Raw genomic sequence first — 27621 nt, 5'->3', positions numbered from 1 at the left:
TGGGCTATTTTCCTCAGGCCAGCTTGCCTAGCAATGCATCTCCAGACAACACAAATGACAGTTGCATTCACACAGAAAAATATTGGGTTAATGATCGCGATCCAAATCCTGAAATTTTTTGCAACAGTTCAGACGGACAGAAATATCCCACTAATTGCCTATCGTAATAATCTGTCAACCAAACTGCGTATGCCCAAAATCTACTGAAATAATGACCCTTGCCCTTGTGTTTATGCGCTGTTCAATCATGTAGGTTTTAAATGATGGGACGAAAAATCTCGAAATTTTTTGCTCTAGCATTCACACACACACACACCATGCTGCAAATTATCTCTATTTCTCAAATCATTGTGATATTAAAAACAATAGCAAGATTTTGTGGGATTTCAATCGCGATGTTGATCTCAATGTCGACTGCGCTATTTAGCAGGATTTTTGTGTTCATATGGGCAAAAATCTTGAGATTTGAATCGCGATGCAAATCTCGAAATTTGCATCCTGCTAATTTGCATCAGTGTGATTCCCACTAATGGCCAGTAAATAAAGTACACCCACATACCAAAGTGAAGGGCATCTACATGTATATAATCTTGTTATTTGCAGAGGCATAACATGCATGATTCATAATTTATAGTGACATTTCTCTAATCACCCGAGGCTTCCGTCGAGGCATGCAAATGACATTAATGTAGTCGGTGGTGTTTTCTTTTCTCTTTTTTTTTTTTTTGGGGGGGGGGGGGATACACGAAACTGCTTTCTCAATAGCAATCAACATGTTGGTCTCACTAAATCATCATTTATGTGAATAACCACACCAAAAATTAACTTTTCTGCTAATATCTGTTTACAAGAAAGGGGTGGAATTTGACTTGCATGACATTTTTGCTTTGTTTTGTTTTTTTCTTCTTCTAGATCCTTGAGTAACTCTGGCTGTGGCTGATAAAAGTGAGATAACTCCTCACGCAAGTAGAAATTGGATGACACACACAGCAACATCAGCAAGAATGAAGTGAAAGGTCAAAGGTATCTGCACTGTCACGTCGTAATCAGACTCCGTGTAGGGACTCATGAAAATGAAGGAAATTTGTGCTCATGGAAATAGCAAACTGTGCTTAATTGGCCCGCATCACGGATCAAGAACGGTTGCCCACCGCGACAGCTGGCGAAGGCTACACTTTTCACGATCTTATTTACCGAGTAGTTACATCATTACCGCACCTAAGTACGTGACTAGTGAATTTTGGAACAGAGTGTGGCAAGTTCTATGTATCTTTTTGAATCTAGACTCATTATTTGGAGATGGCTTTATCCTTGAAGACTTGGTGGCTAATGTCTTCAATAATGATACACTGGGTATGTTCTGCATTTGGTTCTCTTTGTTTTGTTTTGTTTTTTGTTGTTGTTTTTTCTTTTCCATTCAATATTTCACGATTAAAATCTGTTTGGTTGGCCTCATTGAAAAATCGTCGGTTGCCTGTGTCTGGATGATCTACCTCAAAAGTTTAAAGGCATAATTCACCATTTGCAGATGAAACTAAAACCCAGCATTAGTGCTCCAAAATACTTCTAAAATGTGAGTTAGGAAATACTTCTAAAATGTGAGTTAGAAACATCCACTGTAAAAATTTGAATCTGTATAATTGATATTAAGTATAGTTAAATGCACAAATTGTGAGCAATAGTTATAATAAAAATGCTTCCAGACTAAACTAGAAATGTCGCTATAGCGACTGGTTATACCCCCGCCAAACAACATTTCATAAGCTTTGGTCAAAACAACATTTCATAAGCTTTGGTCAAAAAACTGAGGAAATAGTTAAATCCGCAAGATCTTTCCTTGATCTTCTGCCATTAATATGCCGTTACCATGGCAACGTACTTTCGGGTACTGTCGAAAAATGCGTCTTGCACATCTACAACCAAAGGCACACATCTGTACCAAGTTTCATGGAAATTGGGCAAAAACTGAGGAAGTAGTTTGCAACACAAAATTTTCCATCATTTTGGCTCATAATATGTGAGCTGTTACCATGGCAACATACTTTTTGTCACTGTCAAGAAATGTGTCATGCTGACCTATATCCTAAGACAAACATTCAATATGAATTCCATGAGAATTGGAAGAACACTGATGAAGCAGTTTTGCCATGAAGCATTTTGCCCTATATTTTACCAATAACATGCCGTTACCATGGCAACACACTTTTTGCCACTGCGGAAATATGTGTCTTGCACATTAACATATTCAGATGAACATCTGTACCTAATTTCATAAAAATTGATCAAAAACTGTGGGAGGAGTTCGCGACGCAAGATTTGTACCCATTTTTGCCCATAATATGCCATTACCATGGCAACGTACTTTTGGGTACTGTCAAAAAATACGTCTTGCACATCTACAACCCAAGGCACACATCTGTGCCAAGTTTTATGGGAATCGGTTGAAAACTGAGGAAGTAGTTCGCGACGCAAGATTTGCAACGGACCGACCGCCCGACCGCCCGACCGACCGCCCGACCGACCGCCCGACCGCCCGCCCGACCGCCCGACCGTCCGACCGTCCGCTGATTCCTATATACCCCCTTCAAACTTCGTTTGGCGGGGGTATAATCATCTAAAGTTATTAATGGTTTATCAAGAAAATTACTGATATCTCCTTATATTTTAGGCTTTATTGCAAAAAATTTATATGGTAGGATGTTTTGATACAACGGACCTACACATATACATCAAGTGTGATATCTTGAACATTTTTCAAATCACTTTTCCCGAAGGTAAACAGGACCTTTAGGAATTATCAGTTAGAAGATCACTATAGTGGTAAGTTTCCATCATGCACAAGGCACACTGCCCGAAGATGTGTCCACTGAAAATCACTCTTGATGAGCTGGCAGAATCATTATCCTTATTTGTCATGACATATGAAAAGAAAGGCATGTGTGAAATACATCCAATTGTCTGATATCTGCAGAATATCAACTGGCAAATAGCATAACAGGTATTTCTTGATTATTTCCATCTCTGGAAAATTAGTTATCAAAATGCCAAATGCACATTTTTTTTTTAAATTCCCAGATGATAAATAGGGAGGGGGAAGGGGAGGGTGGAGGGAGAGAGAGAGAGAGAGATAAAGAATCTCAGATTCTCTTTTAATATCTTCTAGTCCCTTTAATGCTCAAAAGCTGGTAAGGGCGTCACAGACAGAGACATATAACTGAGCAGAGGCTCATGGGAACACGTAATCTACCAGCCAGTGTCCATCAAGTGTCAATTTCTCGGAGAAAACTCAATCGCGAGGCCAAAATTTACCCCAACCTGTAATCTTGTCTCCAGGAAGGTGGATCCTAGTGACTTCTGTGAGATGCGGGGAATCTTCCTATTCACACACACACATACAAGTGGCCGTGTCTGCCAAGGTACAGTACTGTAAAAGTGGTTTCTTTCGCGTACAGAAACATTCGCGGTTTCCATCGGTGCCGACTTTTTCGCGTGTGTTTAAATTCGCGGTCGGTAACGATAGCGTTGTAACAAGCGACGAGTTCAAAACATTTTCGCATGATGTTAAATTCGCGGTTCAACCTCAAAGCGCGAAAAGCGCGAAAATAAAACCACCGCGAAAGAAACCACTTTTACAGTATTTGAACCGAGATTAAAACTTTACAGTTTGTTGCATTTAGCTCCCTCCAAGCCAAAAGCAAAGGCACATGGTTGCCAAATGAGCAGCCATGTAACATTTATTTTGATGGTGTCTCTCACAGTAAAGCTGCCATATTTGTGTCCATCTCACATTGATTACTTCACAGATAAGCAATGTAAGGAGCAGCAGAGCAGATGAATTCATGCACACACGATTAACTGATGTGCACTGCATCTAGCCAGAATGTTTTAAGAAAGTACGCCACAATGGGTAATATATCAACAAACAAATGAAACATACACTTAATCATAAAACTTTTGATTTTTAATAGTACAAAGTATGGAAGAACGTTGTATACCAGGTACACCACATTGTATAATTCAAACAACACATATACTGGGCCACTGATGTTTCACTGCTTGTGGTTTCACTGCTTGTCATTTCGCATCCCACGGTTGACATCGCTATGACGACCCTTCATAGCACACATTCCCGGCCTGCCAGACCTCGATTGAGCCAAGATGACGGTGACAAGTGCCGCGGTGACGGTCGGCGAAGCAAGCCCGTCAATACTGGGCGTCAGCTCACGCTTGGAACTCACCCGCTGACGGCAACGATACACGACAGCCAACCACAACGACTCCGATGGAACCGAAATAGCAGTGATGGGAACGGAGATAGGAGTGATGAGAATGGCGATGACAGCAAACATGAACACTGTCAAAACTCGCAATCAACCCATCAGCCGGTCTAGCCCCCTCCCCCAACATAAAAAATGGTAGTTGTGTTTCGCTGTGAGCAGAGCGTGCACAGCGGCAGGAAGTCTTGTGCCTGACTGATGCCGACGAGAACTCTTGCCAAACGTTCCCACCTATTTCTCTCCTGGCCTGCAACACGCCAGAGTCTGCCGCACTCTTAGACACGCCCAGACAGTGATGATGTAATGATCTCCTTGGCAACAGGTGACAAAGACTCAGCTCATCTTCCCATCTAGTCTCAAAATATTGCATAATGGCACACAACAAAATACCTTTCCATTTACTATCTTGAATGAAGTAGTGTATTGAGGGACAGATATCTACTACAAACAAGCCAGATGTGTTGTTCCTCTAGCAAGACAACTTTTTGCAACACTTAACCCATTGAGAATGGGCTGATTCTGCTCCATCACACATTTCCCCACAGACACTTGCCCGAGTATACTCGGGACTCGTCCTCAATGGGTTAATAGCTGTGAGTAACAAAAAAATAATAAGTTAACTTTTCATTAAAACATATTTGGGCATTTCATGGTTGAAGGAGAAACTGTAGATTAATTTTTTTTTTAAATATCAAGCAAGCAAGCTTTCATAGCCAAACAATTAGTTTCCAAGGGAAATGACAAAGCTGTTTCCCACATATCACGCAAGATAGTCTTTTATCTTTTCTGGCCATAAACTTTAGAGTCCACGAAATATGGCGTAGCTGTACTGGTTCTGCAGTCTTCAATAGCTTAAAACAGGTCTATGTGAAGAGGTTGATAGTGAAATGGTGGCAGACTTGCATACACTATGTGAACATCTTACGAGGGAGGCATCTTGTTTTAAACATAATAAGATTTCAAAAGGTCAAATTTTGTTCTCCCATGAATCACTGTTATTGGAAGCCCACTCCACCATGAATGAATGAATGAATGAATGAATGAATGAATGAATGAATGAATGAATGAATGAATGAATGAATGAATGCACAAACGATCACACAAATCAGTCAATAAGTAAACAGACAAACACATGGAGGAATGAATGCATACATATATAAATCAATCATAAATAGATAGATAAATAAATAATTCAACAGGTACATGATACATAAATGAATACAAAATAGAAGAGATAAATGTAACACATGACTCAGTGAAAACAATATTATTGCTGCACTATAATGTATTAACAAGTTCTGTGAAAGATTGAGGAAAACATTATCTAATGACCCTAATGTAACAACTACCCTATCAAATAGCAACTAGCAAATTGAAAACACTTGGATAGTGATATGGAGCACTTGCTTTTATCCTAATGGGGAAATATCTGGTGAGGAATAGTAGAAGATACTGCAGAAGTGTTTTGAATATAAGGTAAAGCAATACCCATCAAAGAGAGTGTATAATGATATAAGCTCTTAGCTCTAATCACCAGAAAACCGTTTCTTTTATCAGGTCATCCCATTAATCTTTGCCAACTCTTGGGAACACACATCTTACAAGGTTTCTGCAGACAGTTCATTGTGAACTTTACAGTATCTAAAAAGTACCTTGCCATGTCATAGCCTCTAAAAAACAACAGCAGCCGAAGCATCGCAGCAATGACAATCTCATTCATCCTGATGACAGTTTGCATGGAATGAAAAGAAAAATATAGCGTGCACTGGGTGCAGAGACAGTAGCTGCAAAAGAAAGACGGGGAGAGGGTGAGGAAGATTGAGAGAATGGCAGATAGACAGATAGATAGATAGGTAGATAGATAGATAGATAGATAGATAGATAGATAGATAGGTAGATAGATAGATAGATAGATAGATAGATAGATAGGTAGGTAGATAGAAAGATAGATAGATAGGTAGACAGGTAGATAGGTAGATAGATAGGTAGGTAGATAGATAGATAGATAGATAGATAGATAGGTAGGTAGAAAAATAGATAAATAGATAGGTAGACAGGTAGATAGGTAGATAGATAGATAGATAGATAAAACGATAGATAGATAGATGAATATACGATAGAGCGAGGAATATAGAGATAGACAGATGAATATAAATATAAATAGATGGATAGATGGATAGGGTATGGATGGATAGAGGGATGAGAGAGAGAGGGAAAGGTTGCAGACAGGCAGACAAATAGATGGAGACAGACACAGATATAAAAATAGAGAGAGATGTTCCGTGACAGTGCGGCAGAAAAAAAAAGAGAGTGCATGTAGGACCCAAAATCCTCACTGAACGTCATCAACTTACTCTTGATGTAAAGCGCCAGAGGAGCCGTAGTCAGCATCACTATAAGAGGCTGGCCTCCGAAGAGGGAGAAGAAGATCCCGCACATCGTCTGGGAAATGATCACTTTCTTCACATCTACATACAGACGAAAGGAAGAAAAAAAAAAGAGGAACAAGCAAACAAAATAAAGAAAATGTCTACCAGACATACAAAGAGAAGACATTGGTTGCGATGTCAGCATTCTTGATGATCAAATTAATGTTGCGTGCAATTTATTGGTGTGTGACTGCACGACTCATTCTCGATGCAACTTGAGCAGTTGAGAGTGAAGCTCGACACGGCTATTCAAGGAGGTGGATGGAAGAGTCAAGCCCAGCCATCATATCTGTGTCTCCCCTTTAATAATGAGCAAACATACAAGTATATAAAATGCATGGATGTATTGCCACCAGTATGGAAGTGCTGTGACTGTGTGTCTGATTACAAATTTCAATTTTTTGATGGGGAATGAGCTTTGTATCTGGGGTGTGCAAATGTGTTTTCAAATGACTAACGTGTGTTTTCGTTTGCCTGTTTTATATACATTCAAGCAAATGTCTTGGATCTATGCAATAAGAAAGTACTGACTGATTTCCAATAAAGATTACTCAAAAAAGAGTCTGTCTGAAAAGAGAGGTAAACTGAAATGACAGTGCAGTGAAATTTCACTTCATGACATAACACGTGCACATGGTGATTGATCGGATTGTAACATTTGTTTTGAATTATCATGATGAATAACACTGGAATGAAAACAACACATCACAAGTAATATTGTACTAATGCTCTAATTCTCTATTTAGATGGAAATATTTCTTTAAGAAAGAAAAAAAGAAGAAGAAAACTGATGATAACATAGTCCAACCTCTGTTAAATCCGGCCATGTCTGGACCGGCGCCCATCTGGATAAGTTATTTGGTTAGATGTGCGATTTGGCCAGATATGAGAGAAACAATGTTTATGTGGTATATGTGTGTACGAGTAGCTGCCGAACCCATGGTAGCAAGGTAGGTAGCATGCACTGCACTAGTGGTATTATCTTTGCTAGCCTATTACGATCATAATCTTTTTTCTTTCTTTTTTTTTTAATTGAAACTTTTTGATGTAAAATTCATTACATGTTTCCATTACGAATAATAAAGGTAAATCATACAATGTATGAATTTCATGGGAGTTTTAGTTGAGTTTAAAATTCCTTCTTATTTTTTTTTTTCATCTTCACTCTGTGAACACATCCAGATGATACAAAAGTCTGGATGATAAGAAATGGCCATACATCTGAGGTCAGACTGTGATAGAAAATTAAAGTTATTCACAATTACTACTCCTTCTTAACATCAGCTTGGATACAAACAATTGAACAATAAACAATCAAACAATAATTGCAATGCTGCATCAGGTTTGGTATTCGTTGCTATAGTTAACTGCAAGTCTTTCATTATGTGGGTTCCAACCAGCGGCATAGACGTGACTGCACATTCAAGTCTCTAAATACACATGTATGTGACATGAAAAAGACTCAAGAATAGTAACATGTAACCCTCAGTCAGGGATCAGAAGAGCAAGGCGACAGAAACAACAAATAGAGTCACCACAATTGTTTACTGTAAAACGAGGAATGTTCATGCCGCGAAAATATTGTGTTTTACAGTACCACTTACTCTCTAAAAAAAATCGAGTGAAAATATTCACTCTTGAAGCCGTGAATACAAAAACAAAAAGTGAATTTAGGGTGAATTTTGAGTGAAAACGTTCATTTCCACTGATAGTTGGAGTGACCTCAGGGATCACTCGCAGATTTTGGAGTGATCCCTCAGGTCACTCTAAAACGAGTGAAAATGAACATTTTCACGCCAATTTCACTCCAATTTCACTCTAAATTCACTCTTTTTTTGTATTCACTCCTTCAAGAGTGAATATTTTCACTCGATTTTTTAAAAAGAGTAATCAATTAAATGGTGTCTATAGTGCTAGGCTGCCCTTTTCAATTGCCATTGCCCCAACGCCAACCTCCACCCCATTTCCCCAACCCCCCCCCCCAAAAAAAAAGAGGGAAATATATAAAATTCCCATTCATCTGCCTTTTCATCTGTTTTCCTGTTTCTGATTTCTTTTTAAAAAAATAAAAAAAATTGTTGGAGCACTCGTGACATGCGTTTCATCATTGCTGCCTTGAGTGTCAGAGTGTCATTTTGACTCCCGAACAATATATGGATCAACTTCACACTTGTAGCCATCATCCCAGATGTGCCAATTCTTGTCATTGATCAACCACACAGCGTGAGAGTGTTACTGTGTTACATCAGCCTCCAGCCAATGAATAGACCTAGTTCCCATTATCCCACCTATCCAGGTGTATCCTTGTAACATGTAACACATAAATACACCAAACTGTACTGTGGAGGTCACTTGACAGTATCAAATCATCACAAAGAATCCAAACTGATGAAGCACACTTAAAATTTTCATTTTACATGCTACTCTAATGTAGTGCTGCTACAGATTGTTGCTTTGCTTGTATCATCAGCATCATATATATCAATTGCTAAATGGTACATTGATGAATTTAGGCTGCTAGGCAAAATATATATCTCATTGGTATATATTGGTGTTGCTGTTGTTTTCACTTCAGCGTTCCATGTCCTACAAGCTTGGCTTTTTCGTGGTACACTGTTTTTCATCGTTATCATTACTTTTTTTTTTTGGTACCATAACAAAGTGTGCATTGTTCCTTTTTTTTTTTGGTAATACACGTAATACCATTCATGCATATACTTTATATTGTATTCAATGATCTTTCCTTTCCAGCTGGATGAAGTCAAATTGACACATGTACAGCTTTGTATCATGTATTTTTTTTAATGGAAATATCATTGAATTGATTACATGCATTCATGTTATTTCCATGTACCAGCCATTGTTGCTCATAGTATCCTGTTGCTTCTTTACTTTCTCTCTTAAAGGGATTGTATAGTTTTGGTTGAGACGAGGGATTCAGATTTAAACTTTTTGTGAGATAATCAGAAACCACCTATGAAATATGACGGAGCAAACAATTTTAAAAAGAGGAATGGAAAGTTTATTTGATAATCAGTTTTGAAATGGCCAAGTATCCATAAACAAAGCAAAACAAAGTGGTCCTTATAAAAGGTGGGTCCCACCTTTTATTGGGACCTCATTGAGTTTTTGTTTTTGTATTTGTTTTTTGTTTTTTTTTGATATCTCAGTGATTTCAAAACCATTTTTTTTTTTCAAATAAACTTTGAACTCCTCTTAGAATTATATGCTCTTTCAAATTCATATTTCATGCAAGGTTTGTCATTATCTCACAAAAAAAAAGGTTGGAAACCTGAAGCCCCATCGCAACCAAAGCTATACCATCCTTTTAAAGCCAATGCCTATCGGAACCTGGTTGGTTCTGTACAGAGTCTACAGGAAATTTAGAACTTCACAGAGAAGTTGTTTATTTTCAGTTGCTGTCTGGTGGGGAGAGAGTGAAAGCAAAAAGTTTCCCACTGACCATTTGTAAATTAAAAAACAACATTCCAAATATAAATGCATTTAAATCATTTATTCAAAAACAGAAAGAAATAATACCATTTGGCTAAGAAAAGGAATAAGCTCCCCATTCATTTAAAAAAATGGAGGTTTGATTTTTGATACATGAAGATAAACTCTATTGGTGGTCAGTGTACTTATAGAAGATTCATGCTGCTTGTGACAGTACCTCGATACATGTACTACCTCTCTATCAGTGCACTCAAAATGTATTACATGCAGTGTATGTCATGTTCATAACTCATATGAGTTTGAATAATAATTATGTGTCATATTTAGTCACCATGGAAGGTAGTTACCCTGGTCTCTCCATAGGTTAAGAGTTGTTATGTGTATGATTATCTCAAATGTTTCTGTTGTCTTTTTTTCAAATTGTTGCCAATTGTGTATAAATAATGTGATTTTGATTTGATTTAACAAAACATATATATAGAAAAAAAAAAAGGTTTCCCACTGACCTATCTTGCCGGCTGTATTCTTGTCGTTTAGTACGCCAAAGGCGATGGATGGAAGAATGCAGGCAAAGTACAAGAAGAATGTGGTGGAGATGAGTTTCTGGAGGGTCTTGTGGCCCACGACCCCGTCCCGGAAGTCGCTCCAGTAGTGGGGCAGCCTCCTCCTCAGGTCGTCACGGAGACCACGTCCTATACAGCATCCCTGACTGCTGCTCTGTATGGCAAAAAAAATAATAATAATAATAATGGAGATTGGATCAAATATTGAAAGAAAAGAGGTAGCAGGCATGCAAATGCCATGAAAGCATCTTCAAACTTTGAAAATGAACCACACTAATCAAATGCCTCATACATATTCATGATGATAAATTGAAACACTTTAAAAAGTTTTGATATTTTCATTGTCTCACGCATTGACAATGTGAAACTGGGGACTTATAAGTTATAAATGCTAGAGCGAAATCACTGACTTGATTTCATTTACTAATGGGAAAGAATGTAGGAAGAAGGTGCATATTAGGCTTTGCATTTCACATGGAGAGGGGGTGAATTCCAATTCTGTCCCTTGTCAACTATTTTGCAAGTGTATCTAAAATTTGCAACTGCCAATGTCACACAATACAACTATTACATTCAACCTGTATGAAAAGTACGCACCTAAAATTGACTGTTACACTAAATTGCTCCCTCCTCATCTCCCCCCCCCCTCAAAAAAAAAAAAAAATCAAACTGATGAGTGTACATCATACATACGACGTACATCATACATGTACACGTTTTAAGAATCAAAAAGTGATATGAAATCTAACTGTCCCACACAAAAAGACAAGTGCTTTTCTCATGAAATGAATGTTTGCTTGTTTTTTGGCACTTGAAGCAACAATAAACAGTTATCATCTTTCCTATCCTGAAGTATGTATATAATCTAAATCTTGAGATGGAATGGTTGATTTAGTTCTCATTTTCTCTAAATCTATAAACCAGAGTAGTGTGCATGAGGCTCAATGCTAACAACAACAAAAAAAGAAAATTTCTTTCTTTTCTTTCTTTCTTTGGTCTACTCCTGGTCACACTGACCCAGCGATCAGGTTCAGAGCAGTTCGACTCTGTTTGGGAAACAAACACTCTCCTGTTATCTCGGCGTTATTCACGTCACACCACTTCTTCCGAGGCTTGTCTTACATTATCGAGACACAATTGAGCAGCCCTAGCGGAAATGAATCAATTACAGATCCCGACAATCGATTGGACGTCATCACTCTCATTTCACGGGAAGTGCTATTCACGCTTAGGGCCTGCAAAAATTCAAACTTCACTTGATTAAATTGCACTGATTACATTTTCTTTGTTCACATACTCTCATTTTTTCCCCTTTACTTTCTGCGTACAAGATATCATTTGATGTGCTACAAAACCATCCCCCAAATGTATGTCATTCCAAATAAACAAATTGCAAATACAATTACAACACTGCCCCAAGAAGAAGAGCCTACGTACCTGCATGCAAATAAGTCAATCTTGAAAATCAAGTTTTTCTCATTTTTTTTTCAAGGCATGTCTGCTATAAACGTCATAACCTCATTGTTTGACCAAATATAGAATAATGATAACAATTACCCCAGGGACAAAGGAGAAAAAGAAAGTAATAAATGTATGTATGTATATAAGCAAACAAACAGGAAATTGATGGCAGGAGCATGAAGACATAAATGACGTACTTCATTAACTTTATCTATCTAGCACAGCACGCAAACAATTTTGAATAAGACATTTATCGTTGACTCTGTAGGAATGGCACTATTGTGGAGAGTGGCATTACATATTACGTGTATATCTATTGCTGAAAACAAGAACAGTGATTGCCTTATTTATCTGTAACTAGAAGTTGATGTCATTCTTGTTCTTGTCATATTCTTAACCCATGCTTTTCCCATCTTGAAATATTTTACCTAGTATGAGGGCTTAACCACTAGATATGCCATTACATACAATGTACGTTCATCCACAGTGCTCCAATGCAACAGGCACAACATGTAGCTACTTGAGAGTTTTCAATTCAATTCAATTCAATTTCAATTCAATTCAATTCAATTCAAGTTTCAATTCAATTCAATTCAATTTATTCAACACAAAATAAATCAAAAGTACATTATGTACACAATAAAAACAAAAGCAATGTGTATAAACATACATGCACATGTTATGGAAATTAATGCCGGGACCCCTTTGAAGCATCTGGTGCTTGTTGTTGGGGCCCAAAACAAGATTATAAGAGAGTTTTGCATTTGGAGATGAAATGTTGTTATATTGAGACCACTGATACCTTCAGATATTACTACATTTCCACTTTTTTTCAGGTCCCAGTACTGATTTCAATGCAGTACTGGAATTTGCAGGATTACTTTCAAAATCAGTCTGGCATTTATTTTTGGAGTACGATGAATTATGTGAATATTTGCTCGAATTCTTTTAAATGGTTTGGTATTGAAGGCTGTGTGTAGAAATGCACATAGCAATGCACACAGTGTATACACTTGCATTCAATGTAAGCTTGCTCAATGACTCGGAATGCCACACATGAACATCTTGTTAGACGAATGCCCTCCGTGGCCAACATTTCAGGAGTGATCAGAGCCGAGAGGTGCGAAACGGGGGGCCCCATTTGGAGGGAGGTGTAAGATCTGCGGCTTCCCTCGTGGTGCCAATTTACGGCATTCGCGGCAGAAGGTGGGGGCTTATTTATCCAGCGAAACTCTTGGGGTGCCGAATCCAATTCATTGGCGGAGCGTCAAATAACTTTTTAATTTTTGCACACCCCGCGCTCTCCACACAAAGTCTACGCGACCAGAGAGTCGAGAGCTGCGAAAGTCTCTCACTGCAAATACGGGCGAGAGGGCAACCAGAACATGACGCATAATGTGGACTATTAATAAGCCTTCACAAACATACTCCAGACTCTATGACACTCCCCATTCCTTCTATCTATTTGTCCTTTCATACATCGTCCTCACCATTCCCTCTGTAGTGTCAAAAATCCAATCAGTCAGTTGCCCTAGACCCTTACACCACTATATCATTATCAGTTTTTCATGGGATCATCCTAGAAGCTACTGCGGAGAGCGGGAGATTTAAAAATTTGACAAAGACTTACGAACCTGGCATATATCTCTCCTCCTTCGTTTTGCCACAAATCTTATCACTGGAGCAAGTATGTAATAAACTGTTTTTTTACCATGTGAAAAAAAAGAATGGTCAAAACTGTGTTTTTTCGAGACACATTCATGTGTCATTAAAATAGATGTAAAAAAAGTACAAAAAGCAGAATGTTAGCGTAGAAGACTGCCATATTATGATGGAATGTTTGATACAATGTGGCATCCTAGGTATGGCACCCAGGAATATTTTGTTTCAGTTTCAGATGTAGATATTGTGCTATAGACCAAAGATACTGCATGTCATGTATACAATAGATTAGGTACTAGGAATATGTGGGCTCACCAAAAAGAAGTTAACATCTTTTCAGCCATCTGCCAGTACATGTCCCTTTCAGTTTTCGAAGATTTATATAATGATAAATAATGAATGAATAAATAAATGAATACTTCATGTTGAATAAGATATAAGTTGATAAACTGAAGTGATCACCACTCCTTCACTCCCTGTGTCTTGCCCTGCCATCCATCCCATTCATTCTCTCTCTATCTACACATAAAACAAATACACAACGACGTAAAACAATAACAGCACTGGACTTACCTATCATTTCAAAGCACTTGACCCAACCCTAGAACTCTCATCTCCCCCTCCCCCTCCACCCCCCCCAAAAAAAAAGATGGCTAAGGTTATACATAAAGAGAGATAAAGATAGAGATAACAGGATAGATATAGATAAACAAAGAGAGGTATAGAGAGAGAAAGAGAGAGAGACTCGGCACGACTTGATGGTATTATTTCATGCCGAGAGCTTCCGAATTGTTTTCCATCAATTATCTGGTAAGCGATAGGCTCCCTCCACTGGGAGAAGAGTGGTCTGCACAGTGACCGGCGTCTGGCATGAATAAGTCATGCAGAAGGTGCCGATCAGAGGAGGGTCCACTGTTCAAAGTTAATCAATGCAAGAGGCTCCTCGTCCCATAAGTGAAGCACACGATCTTGATTGCCACGATGTATGTCGTATGTATATACCACGTTTATACAGATATACATTGTACATACATTAAATACCATGTATGTCTATTTTCATTCAATGTACATGTAAATATATACATTTTTTTTTATATCTATTCACTTCTAATCAAATAGTACAAAATATAACAATTCACTTTGGTATTACTGTGCAACATAAGAGAATAATACTTTTGAAGATAACTGAAATAATTATATTTCATGTTTCAGTATTATAATATACATTTGCATATACATCCACACCTCACACAAACACACTGCTGTATCCTTTTTAGGCCATGGACCAAAGCTATATTGATATATAAATGTCTATGTACATAGGTTAATAACTACCTGTTTGTTTATTTTGTTTTGTAATGTTTTGCATCGCTTTGTTTGTTTTGTTTTTCAGCTGAGTCACACATGTTTGCACCATTTCAAGAAACAAGCAGAAAATGTTATATTGCATCACAACTTAAATGCTGTCGAATATGAAACAGCACACTGAGTGAGTGACTCATGAAACTGTCACATAATACAAGCTGAATCATTAGGGACAAGGATGCATTCCAATGCAAACACAGAATGAAAAACACACACAAAAAAAAAACCATAGAGAGAACACCATCAGTCATCCCCCCCCCAAAAAAAAAAAAAAAATAAAATAAAAATTGCTGTTCTAGAAACGAATGAAGACCATTATATTTCATTTTTGGTTTGTATAAGAATCTTGACGATGTCATTCTGAGTGGAATGTTTTTTAAACCTTTCAAAAACTCTGATTCATTCTCTAGTTGTATATTAGTTGGAATCTGATTGGCACAGCTGCCTTAGAAACCATTACTGTAAAAGTGGATATTTTCGCGTGACTAATTTTTCGCGCTCGGCGGGGTAAGAAGAGTTTTGTGTGTTTTTAATTCCGCGGAATCAAGACATCAATTACTGGAACATGCAGCAAGCAAAAATATTTGTGTGCTTTTATTTTCACGCTAGTTTCGGGTTGCGTGAAATGCGCGAAAATTTCAACACCGCAAAAATTTCCACTTTTACAGTAGTCTTCCTGTTTGAATGAGGCATTGCTATACTGAAATGGGCTGTCTATCTAACTATAGGATCATGGGATAGGGAGTTCACCAATTGTGAATTCAAAACTGTGGCAGGCTATAGCTCAGTGATGCCTGGGCATTTAAAGAATTGCAAAGGATTATTGCTTGTGTCAGGTATTTATTTTGCTGTTCAACCCCTCAAGTCCTGGCAAAATTCTCCTGCAGAAATAATCTCATCATCATCTAAGTGTAACAATTTTATTTTACTATACATCAAATACCTCAGAAAGATTAAATAGAAGTAGACAAAGTCACTACATCTGCACAAAGTCAGAAAGAAATTTACAAATAACTGCTGGTTTGTCAGAGAAAAATGAATCTTACTCGACTAAAATTTTGTCAATTCAAAGAATCATTTATAAATTTAAGAGCCTTTCGAAATACAACAAGTGCAACAAACAGATACAAACACCAATGGCCGAAGCAAAGGGTATTTATTTTCTTTGTACATATTCCTATATGAAACAAACAACAATGAATAATAAAAGTTATAAGACAAAATACAGCACCAAAGCACAGAAAGATGGTTTTGGAGGTTTGTTGGGACAACGAGACACAAATACACAAGTGATGGCTATGATTGATTTTTTTTTCTTGTTTCCATAGAGACAATATCCTGCCATCTAAATGTCCTTTGCTGTTGTTGTTTCCTTAACAAACAATATCGGCACAAATACAAGCTCTGCTTTTATGACCGTGAAATAAATGAAAGTCGTTTATCTTCTTTGCCCATCCCAAGTGAGGCTGAACATGAGGTGAGATTTTTGCTCACTTGTGGTCGAAGCACTGCTTCTTATTAAAGTAAATACTACTACATTGGTCATTTGGGATGAGACGGCGTGTAATCAATCTCCTATCCATGCCTACAGGGGACAATTACAGTTACAAACCATGGGGCACGCAATTCGATTTTTAAAAGACCTTCAGCGGGACTCCATTAAACCACCACTGTGCCTTGTACTGTTGGGTGCCTTAACCGTTTCAAAATTTCTTCTTGTGTGAACACAAACAACACAGAAAGAAAGAGAGAGAGAGAGATAGAGAGTAAACAAACATATGGTGTGTTCTCATATTTGTAATCCTTTCATTTGTCAAGTTCGAAAGAAAAGAGTAGATAGAGGCTGATAGACTGGACTTTGTCTTTTTCTGACAAAAAAAGAAAGAAAGAAAGTGTGAAATGCTATTCAATAATGACCTGTTTGAAGAACTTGAACTCATTCCTAGCAATGGATACCTATTAACTGGATGTGAACTGTGTCAAACATAAGAAAAAAAAAGTTCCCTCCATTTTGGATTTTTCCCATTTCAGTCCCAACCAAGCAAAACTGCACTGGCAAATTTGTTCTCGATTTCTGCAGCTCCATTCTCCTTCTACCTTGCTTCTAGCACCTTCCCTTCTGCCTACGCCTTTCTCTGCCTTTCTTTTTTTCCCCCTTTCTGTTCAATCCCGAGGGGGGAGGGGAAGGAGAGATCTACTGAAATTCCTTCCAGCCTGGTAATAGTCTTTGACACTTCTCCCATTCAACCATTCATGGAATGGACGCCTTCAATCAGCATGGCAAACTGTCTACATGCAATGCCTGATTTCTGCTGCATTCAATCTTTGACAGTCTTTCCTTTTCTCTTTTGGGGGTGGGGGGGGGGGTGGGGTGGAGGGGGTGGTGGTGGTAGTACGGCTGGATGGGGGGAGGATGGAGGTTATTGTTACAATGCATGGATTAATCCATGATGACAGAATTTGGGATTGAGTTTGGAAAAAGGCTTCCCTCAAGGTCATTCTAATTCTGACAGACCTACATTTGTACAAACTCTGCTATATCCACACAGTCTGCTGTAAAGTTGTCTGATCGTACATAAAGTTTGATTTCCCATAAAATCACACAGCTTGGACTGCAATCTACTGATTCTGGATTACTGTAAAGGTGGACATTTTTGTGGTGCTGAAATTTTCATGCATTTCACACAACCAGAAACTAGCGCGAAAATAAAAGCACACAAATATCTTTACTTGCCATACGTTCCTGTGTTTGATGTCTTGATTCCGCAGAATTAAAAAACATGCGAAGCTCTTTTTTCCGGGCTGAGCGTGAAAAATTAGTTGCGTGAAAATATCCACTTTTACAGTAAACAGGCAAGTTGATTGTGGAGGCAAGTGTGTATGTGTCAAAAAAGTGTGTGTTTTGGGGGAAAAAATGTGTGGGTGCGATAACTTTAAAATGAGAGAGGCTGAATGAAACTTTGAGGGAAGAAGTGATATTCAATGAAAGTAGGGTACCATGTAAAGTGTAGAGTGATGGCCAAGTGGATGAAATGACTTAGGTCTCATGCATATCAGGTAGGCACTGGCCAAGAACATAACTAGAATCAACAAATATTATAAGTTGCACACAAATTGACAAAGAATTAAATATTATAGGAATGCATCATTCCTTTCTTATGAGTTACAATTCAGAAGGTAATCTTGCAGGGTTTTAAAAACCTCATCTGCAGTTTACTAACTAGGTGGTAAACAATCAGTACTACAAACATTATGAATTTCAAACTTGTGATGAATCTATGTTTTTTTTAATTTCTTGAATCTCGCATGCCAGGCACATAAATTCCTGATGTGCCATACCAGTCAGAGGATATCTCTCATGGTGACACAACATTTGCTCCTGCGACAAATGCTCCGGTCATATTTTCTCCAAGGACGTAGGGGTAGGGTTGTAATAGGGTTTTAGATTTAGTTTGATGTGAAGATTAGGGTTAGGGTTATGTTTGTGGGTATAATTTATGTTTGGCTTAGCGTACAGATATTTCATGGGAGCAACTGTCACAGACGCAAATGTCACGGAACCATCTCGCACTGATGCAGAAGAATTGAAACATGCTTGTGAAATTTGCCATGTGATGTGGTTATCTTATTCATACAGTGCATTGTAAGCTCCTATGGTAAAGGACTGTCCTGGTGCAGTCCAAGTATGACTCACTGCCCTCTACTGTTGGCTATCAGCCACTCTACACATCCTCATGCTCTTGAGACTCTGGTGCTAATCTTAAATAGCACACTGTCTAACAAAATGAATGGAGAGGAAATAGACAAGAGCACACAAGGAGCTATTAGAACAATGATTAACTCACTGCCTCCAGAAACGTACTAGGTTCTTGTACAAAGCCTATGGGGGTTTGAGCCTCTGACAGGGAAGGGGTTAAGACAACGCACATGGCACTTTTGAGTCACATTTCACCAGCACAGATTGACTGACGTAAAGAGGTAAATTGGTCACAGCTCACAAATAGCCTTATCTTGCCCACTTGGACTGTTGATGATTGGTTTGTCTGCAGAGAGCAACATGGCGTCTTACCTCATTGAAGTTGTCAAACGGTCCCACGCTGGGTCTGGAGGTGCGTGTGTGTCTGGGCGGATAGCTTTGTTGGATTGCCAGGTCCTTGGCGTGCTGGGTCAGCATCTGTTTGAACTCTTCCTCTGTGGTGACAATAATACAACAATCATCATGGTGGTATCTTTCCACTAACATTGCTTTATTTGGATCACCCCTACATTGCTGGTATAATGATTGGTATTATTACATTAAACATAATTTGAGATTCTTTGCTAACTCTCCTTTCCTGCATTAACAAACATGAGAATAATAGAAAAGATGATGATGACGATGGAGACAATGCTGATGATGATGATAATAGTAATGATATTAATATAGTACTAAATGATAATAACAACAATAATAATGAAAGTAGCGATAATCATTATCTTCATTGCCAATAGTATCATCATGTTTATTATTATTGTCGTTGTTGTTGTTGTTCTTGTTCTTGTTGTCGTTGCCATTATCATCATCATCATCACTATTATCATTATTTTACAATAACAACAAGAATTGCAATTATGGCAACTTTCAAAGGCAGTAATGATATCAATCCATTATTGTCATCAGTAGATCATTATAACATGATCATGGTATGATTACTTAATAGTTCCATGATCTACATGTACTACTATACCTCAACCCTTACTTTAATTAATATTTCCCATAAGTTTGATATCATGATTGATATTCTGTTATCATTATGATAATCAGGATGGTAACCTCAGACAGCCATCCATGAAATGTTTCATATCTAATGTAGATAGCATGGCATTTTTATATTGCTATTGTAATTTTGTGATATGGGCATCAATTTTTCGGCCTTCTTGCAGGCATTTTAATAATTTGGTAAAAGTACTGAAAGACTGCATGCCTCTCACTCTCACTCTCACTCTCAGTCTTTATTTCACTTTTGTTACTTTTATTCAAGGGGTGAAGGTGATACCTATTCCTGACTCTTACTTCGAGAGTAAACTACTGACTTATGAAATTCATGAGCTTCAATTATAGCTACTTTGATGTGTTTGCTGTTTACATCCTATACAAACTGCTTGGAATTTACCTCCAAATTCAATCTTCAAACAATATCTTATCTGAAATCTACCACAAAGGAAGGTAACCAAATAAAGAAATTGAAACATTGTATGCAATACAGTAGGACTACATATGAAAGGGGTGGATTAAACTCTGAGCAGAGTGTGGCCATATGTAATACTTATCTGATCATTATGTAGCACTACCAAAAAGGATATATTATCATTGCAATAATAATGATAATAATAATTTATAATATTCATATTTTTTTTTAACATGATACATTACATTCACCACACTTCATCCTCTCTCTCCTTCTTTCTCTAAAGGTGCATACATGTATGTATGCTTGTATATATGTACACCTGTTTCTGTTTTACTCATGTATATGTTTGCATGTTTGTATATGTTTTTGTACATATACCATGTTTGTATGTTTTTACATACCATGTTTGTACGTACATGTGTATCTACATTGTATCACTCTATCTGTCTACCTAATGATATACAGGTAATGTGTGTATGGCAGATCTCAGGCACAACTCCCTGAATAGGACTGTCCATGTTTACCTGTCTTGACCTCCAGGAGAATCTGCCTGCACTCGATGTCGGCCAGCAGGGTGGCGAAGGTACGGGCCGTCTCCAGGGCATTCTTGGTCCCCTTCTCCCGCATCGGGGCCAGGACCAGGATGAAGAAGCGGATCTCCTGGCTGGTCCGCCCCAAGTTGGCGGGGTGCTTGAGGCGGGCGATGGCCACCTTGCGCCTCTGGAGGGACGGTAATGAGCATCTGGTAGCAACAAGAAAAAAAAAAAAGGAGTGAAGTACAGAAAGAGAGTTACTGTTTAGTATCATTTACCTACATAGTACCTCACACAGAATCAATTGATATAATGGGACAGAACAGATACTGTAAAACGAGGAATTTTCGCGTGCATTTTAATTTCGCGACTTTCGCGACCGCAGAAATTCGCGAAATTAAAATGCACGCGAAAGTTTTTGTCTACACTACATGAATTGAACGCCAGTGGCAATTCGCGAAAATTTCATGCCACGAAAAAGGCTGTCGGCTCCAATTCGCGAAAATTTCATGCCGCGAATATATCATGTTTTACAGTAATTAAAGGACAAGTCCACCTTCATATACATAAGGATTGAGAGAATGCAGCAATATTAGTAGAACACATCAGTGAAAGTTTGAGGAAAATTGGACGATCCGTTCAAAAGTTACGAATATTTTAAGTATCTGCGCAGTCACTTCTGGAAGAGAAGACTACTACAGTGTATGATGTCACATGCATACAACTATATAAGGAAAATAAAAAGAGAATTTCACAAAACTTTACTTTTTGAATAAAGTGCACATTTCTTCAACTTGCTACTGACGTACGTTAAGGGTAATATCATTCCCCCTGCCTTCTGAAAGAGAGAAGTCGAGTGTTCTTTTATTATGCGAGAAAAATGGAAATATGTTGAATTTTCTTTATTCTTTCTTTATATCGTTGTACTCATGTGACATCACAAGCTATAGTAGTCTTTTCATCCAGCCATGACTGAGCAGAAACTTCAAAAATTCATAACTTTTTAACGGATTGTCCGATTTTGCTCAAACTCTCATTGATGTGTTCTACTAATATTGCTGCATTCACTCAACCCACATGTCTATGAAGGTGAACTTGTCACTGTATCAGATTATTAACTATCTTTCAATGCAGAACTGACTTGAGTGCAATGTATCTTGGACTCATATGGTTGTGTCACTGCAAAAATTGGTTTAACATGAATCATATGCACACAAGCTACTGGTGTAGACAGAACTTTACAGCATTGATAGAGATGCCAAACAGCAATTTAGATAAGATGCAGCCATATTAAATGTTTTACATGACATTCCCTCAGTGAGAATGATTTCTTAACTTTTTCCCCTCTCCCAATGGATTTATCAAGTCAATGGAAGATTACTAAAACAAGCATAGACGGAAAGAAAGCTCTCCTTTTCTGAATCTGGACACTGTAAAACATGCTACCAATGGTACATGTATGCAATTGTATATATGTGTATTTGTATGTAAAGCTAATGTTTAAGAAAAATGTGTTTTGTTTTGTTTTGTTTTATGGTGTGCACGTGAAACCATCTTACTCCCCTTGAGATATCATCTGGAGACATCATACTGGTCTCATTAAAATCTGCTACACACATGTTGTATGCTCAATGCATCCATCATTAAAACAAATTGCCCCCTTGTTTATCATGAATATTTGTGGCTACTGTCAGCGCTGAGGACAGTGGTGGAGGCACGGATCCCTCTGTTAAACCAGGTATATGTAATCTGAGTGTGTGCCTTTCTAGCTCTGACATTATGCACTGACATCCATCCCAGAGCCACAAACGCGATGCATGCCTCTTTTCTCGCCAAGGCCCAAAAGTCCCCAAAGTCAGCGACACAATGGTGTACATTTGACAGAACTAAATTAAGTGTACTGTGTCACTGACACGTTTTCAGTCTTTCTGTCTCCCTCTTCTTCTATTTTTTCCCCACCTTGCCCGAACACGACCTGCGGGGAAAATGATTCCGCGGCAGCCATGCGGTGGCTCATCTCCCTGACAGGTTATGCCGTTGGGCATACCACCGTGGCACCGTTACAACCACCTTAACCCTTCCTGTGCTTTACACACCAATCGGCATATCCACTGGAGCGCTTAGCTTTAATCGATTGTTACAGATGTCAGAAAACTAACTACCAATAAATGGAGATTACATAAGCCCCTTAAATTCCCATGGCCTTCCTGTTGGACTAAGGCACATTGCTACTGCCTTAGAGCTATAATAGGGCTGGCTAGTTTCCAACTTTATATTCAAGTTTGGCTTATTTTCATTAATAGTGAATGCTGATGAAAAAGCATGGCAAGTTCCAGCCATGTAACAAGACACAAAAAGGGTTAACTCACTACAAGCTACAGGACCTTGGGGTGCCGGTGCTTGCTGCTACCTGCTCTCAATAATGCAGAATAGCAGTAGACACAAATGCAGCCACATGTGTACCTCCAAATAGAATAAACGAGATATTCCCACATGTTCCAGGCACATACACATTAATGCCTTTGTCTGCGGATTTTTTTTTTTTTCATAATCATTTTCTCAGGCACAGGGCTACCCTGTAATTAACTCTGTAACACATTCCAAAAGTGTTCATACACCTGATACCTGTCATGTGTTATTGGGTAGTAATTACATCTTAAGCTCCTTTCCTCTTACCCCCACCCCCCCCCCCCTCCAACCATCTTCTCTCTAGCTTCTTTATTGACCTTCATCAACATTCCTGAACTTGTAAAGAGCACCTACATACTGTGGTTGGGATGACGAGACCTTGTATCTCAAATATTGGCAAAAATCACATATTTTTGATTGATTGTCAGATAACTGATGAGGTCATGTCTTGCCAATATCCTAGCTGTATTACCCCGAAAGAGAAGCCATTATTAGGGACATGTCAATGGAAAGGCAATTTCATTTATCATAATGCTTTGGCTGCCATTCTTTTTTTGTTTGTTGTTTAGTTCTCCTGAACATTTGAGATACGAGGTTCTGTTACCCCAACAGCAATGTATGATATCACTGGTCCCAAATTCACAAAGGCAATACACTTTGGTGTGAGCATTAAAAATTCATGTTTACTTCACAGAATTGAACCAGCCTCATTTGGTTCAAGGTAAAAGGAGATGCATGTATTAAATATTTCATCTGGGCATGACCTTTACTTCTTGCAGATATGTGGGGCAAAGCTAATTGGCAATAGAATGACATGATTTAAATATGGAGTTTATTGAAAAAAAAAATAAAAACTTAAAGACTAAGCACAGTTCTCAGAAGGGCTCAAAATTCATCTTCCACCATTTGGAATATACTTGCACTACATCAAAAGGGTCTACCAAGAAACTTGTTTGGCTGACGCAGTTGTTTTGGAGTACTTTGAGATCAAAGGTATTGAATAATTCTGATCATGTGCATATGACTTTTATTTCTGAAGCGCCCTCCACATACAGTTGTACTTAGGTCGAACGTTATGTGATGATCAATCATGTCCCAGTAATTATATTTTTCAACATGTTACATGTAATTAACTACAGAGTGAAAGATTGGTGGATACTGCTGTGGCCCAATTTGTCGATTATCGATAATGAAAACTTATATAGCACCCAAGATCGGGTACTGTAAAACACAACATTTTCGCGGCATGAAATTTTCGCGAATTGGGGCCAACAGCCTTTTTCGCGGCATGAAATTTTCATGAGTTGCCTCTAACATTTAATGCATGTAGTGTAAACAAAAACTTTTTGCATGCATTTTAATTTTGCAAATCTTGGCTCACATACCTCGTTTTACAGTAATCTCTGAGATTGCAACACTTGCGGCATACCTATTTGGCTAATATTTTGCATTTACGTCATTATGCAACTGAAATCGTGCTATTTCAACATTATTTCATCCTTTTCTTATGCATATGTGTATATTTTGGAGCAAAAATCAAGCAGTTCTGCAGGCATATTGAGAACTATGTTTTCACTTTAAGTAGATAATCATTGCTATACCTATATACACAAACTATTCGGCTGAAAAATTTTGCAATCATGTAATTATGATGCAATATTGCTCACTATTCTACACATGATCAGATAAGATAAGCACTGGACACCTTATGTAATGCTATTTCATGAATGCTAACACAGAACAGATGAAATTTCTCAAGATATATTCATTATCTGATGTATAGAAAATAGATTTTAGATTCCCGTGACCTTTGAGATTCAATCAGCATGATACTGACATTCTTGTTTTGATATGTCACAGGTAAACTTGTGTGATGAAGTTGACACTTTACCATGACAGTCAGTCAATCTCCTTTGATTTCTATTAGGTCAATACACCTGCAAATAGACTCCACTACTTCATTCAACCAAGTGGTTATTCACGCATTCAACTCCTGACTTTGTTGTTGTTGTTGTTTTTTCTCTGGACAGGTTCCTTTAACAGTCATACGCAAACAAACTGTTCATTTTAAAGAAAAAAAAAAAAGGAGAAGAAACACTGCAGAAAAGTATCACATCGGAGCTAATTGTGCCGGAGCCCTATGTCTGTCTACATGTTCATCAGTCTTTATCAGGGCAACCGTGCCGGGCGGGTAAATGAAATTCCCCAACGGAGGCGTGATCTCCGAGGGAAGGACATCCATCAAGTTGCCGGGAGGTAATATCACGTCAGAGAGCGGCAGATTGACGAAATGGCCCACTCGACGGGAATTGACCACTTAAAAGTGAACGCACATACTGGCCGGCTTATCCCTGCCACATTACCTGGGAGGTGCCAGATGCATTTGCAACAAGGATGCGGACAGGAAAAGGAGTGAAAGTTTTCCAACACATCCAAGGGGTCAACGTCCCGAAAAATATGGACAGGAGCCCATCACACACTGTGAGGTTTATAAAGGACAGAGGTGATAAAACATCTCTACATCAGGAGGGGGGCAGCGCTGCAAACTGTCACTCACACCTCCTGGGGTGATTCACCTTGTTACGATCACAAGACCCACGGTCACACACACTTACACACACACACACACACAAAGAAGAAACTACTACACAGCTCCTTAACAACAACGACTACAACATCGCGGCAAGCTCCAGCTACTTGTATTCAATGGTTTTCCTCAATATTGTTTGCTGGTTCCAGCCAAGTGTGCAAAGTGGCACTCTGCGTTGGGTAATGGTAATGAGCACATTGTGGCTTACAATGAAAACAAGTAGAAAAAGATATCAGACACTTGTTCTGTGGCATACAATGTAGTTATGGTTAAGATTTCCCTCGAAGCAGTTTCTACAAAATGTAAAAGACCATTTCCTTGTTATAGGGATTGGGGAATGCTAGAAAAAAAGAGAGGACATTTAGGGGTTATTGTTGCATGTCACTGCTACTGAAATGTACATAGTTGTAGCCCGAAAATGCCATACTTACATATGCCATGCATCACCTTCAGAAAAATGTCTTCCTTAGATAGAACAATGCCACAAAATTATGATTTGCTCAACTCTTTTTTGACAACTATCTGAATGAGGTATGGCAGGGGTTAAAGCACTTTATAAAAAGAATGATCAAGAAAAGAATTAAGGCATTCTAACACAATAAAACTACAGCGTGGTATCATGAAATGGAAGGGTACGAGCTATCAAATATCATGTAAATCACTGAAAAGATAAATCAGATAATTTGATTTCTTTTTTTTGAAGAGCCCGAAGAGCAGTTTGCCAGGCAGGTGCACTGGTAATGGTCCGCATTCAACCTAAGGGGGTGTGTCAACATTACTCACGTCTAGCCATCTGCAGAAAATACCTCTCACCACAGGCAGTTTGCAGCGGAGGTATCCTCTCTCACTCCTCAAGGTGGGAGCAAGTGCAGATATTGATGGGGATTGTTATTTCTCTCCCCCTCTACCCCTCTTCCACCATCTCTCTCTCTCCCATATTCTACTTCTCTCTGTTTTCACTTGTATAATATCAAGCATTTCCATATATCTTTTCTCCATCTCTCTCATCCTTGTTCTCTCTCCTCATAGCCTAAAAGACACGTGGGGTGGGGCGTGGGTGGGGCATGGGGTTTCATGGGTGGTCCAATTTATTCGCTGCCCACTGGAGTACATTTGAAAACCACATATAGCACCGGTCAGCGAATATATGCGCTGAAACGTATGCCAATCGGTAACAGTCGACTCTAGTCAACATTCTTCGGCTGTGTGTGCACTTACATAGAGATCAGTGATAAAGCTGTAAAACAATCCTGCCACCCCATGACAAAAGGAAGCAACTGTGTGGAATGAGTTTCTTTAATAGTAAATAAAGAGAAATGTCATTGTTTTATGAGGAAATCTGTAGAGTCGCTTCCTTTTGATATGTCTATAGACATTTCACAAATTAGGAGTCATGTGACCTCAATTTCTATACCATCAAGTAGAGCATACAAAAAATACCCAAAATCTAGAAAAAAAAACTTATTTTGATAAAATTCAGAGTTGGTTCCTTTTGTCATGGAACAGTAGAATTTGTCATTGGGATTCTCGAATATCCGAGCCCGGACCAGCCTTCCCACTCCCTGGTATCCCAGCACCACCGGGTCTTTAACCCCACTTCTCACATTCTGCCCCCCCCCCCCCTCCTTCCTATCACATTCTCTTTATCTCTCCTCCTCCACCACCAGGTCTTTAACCCCACTTCTCACATTTTCTCCCCCCCCCCTTC

General features: G+C 38.6%; 1 pseudogene; it reads right to left on the bottom strand.

Moving 5' to 3' along the window:
• LOC139709194 (solute carrier family 4 member 11-like) overlaps positions 1-27621 on the bottom strand; it is a 208963-nt pseudogene that overhangs the window by 47165 nt on the left and 134177 nt on the right.

This window comes from Diadema antillarum, unplaced genomic scaffold (genome assembly GCF_040938485.1).
Source record: "Diadema antillarum isolate AM-2024a unplaced genomic scaffold, OU_Dant_1.0 seq00001411_RagTag, whole genome shotgun sequence".
NCBI classification, from domain to species: domain Eukaryota; kingdom Metazoa; phylum Echinodermata; class Echinoidea; order Diadematoida; family Diadematidae; genus Diadema; species Diadema antillarum.
Note: the sequence above shows the minus strand (reverse complement) of the source record. Positions and strands in the feature narration are given on the sequence as shown.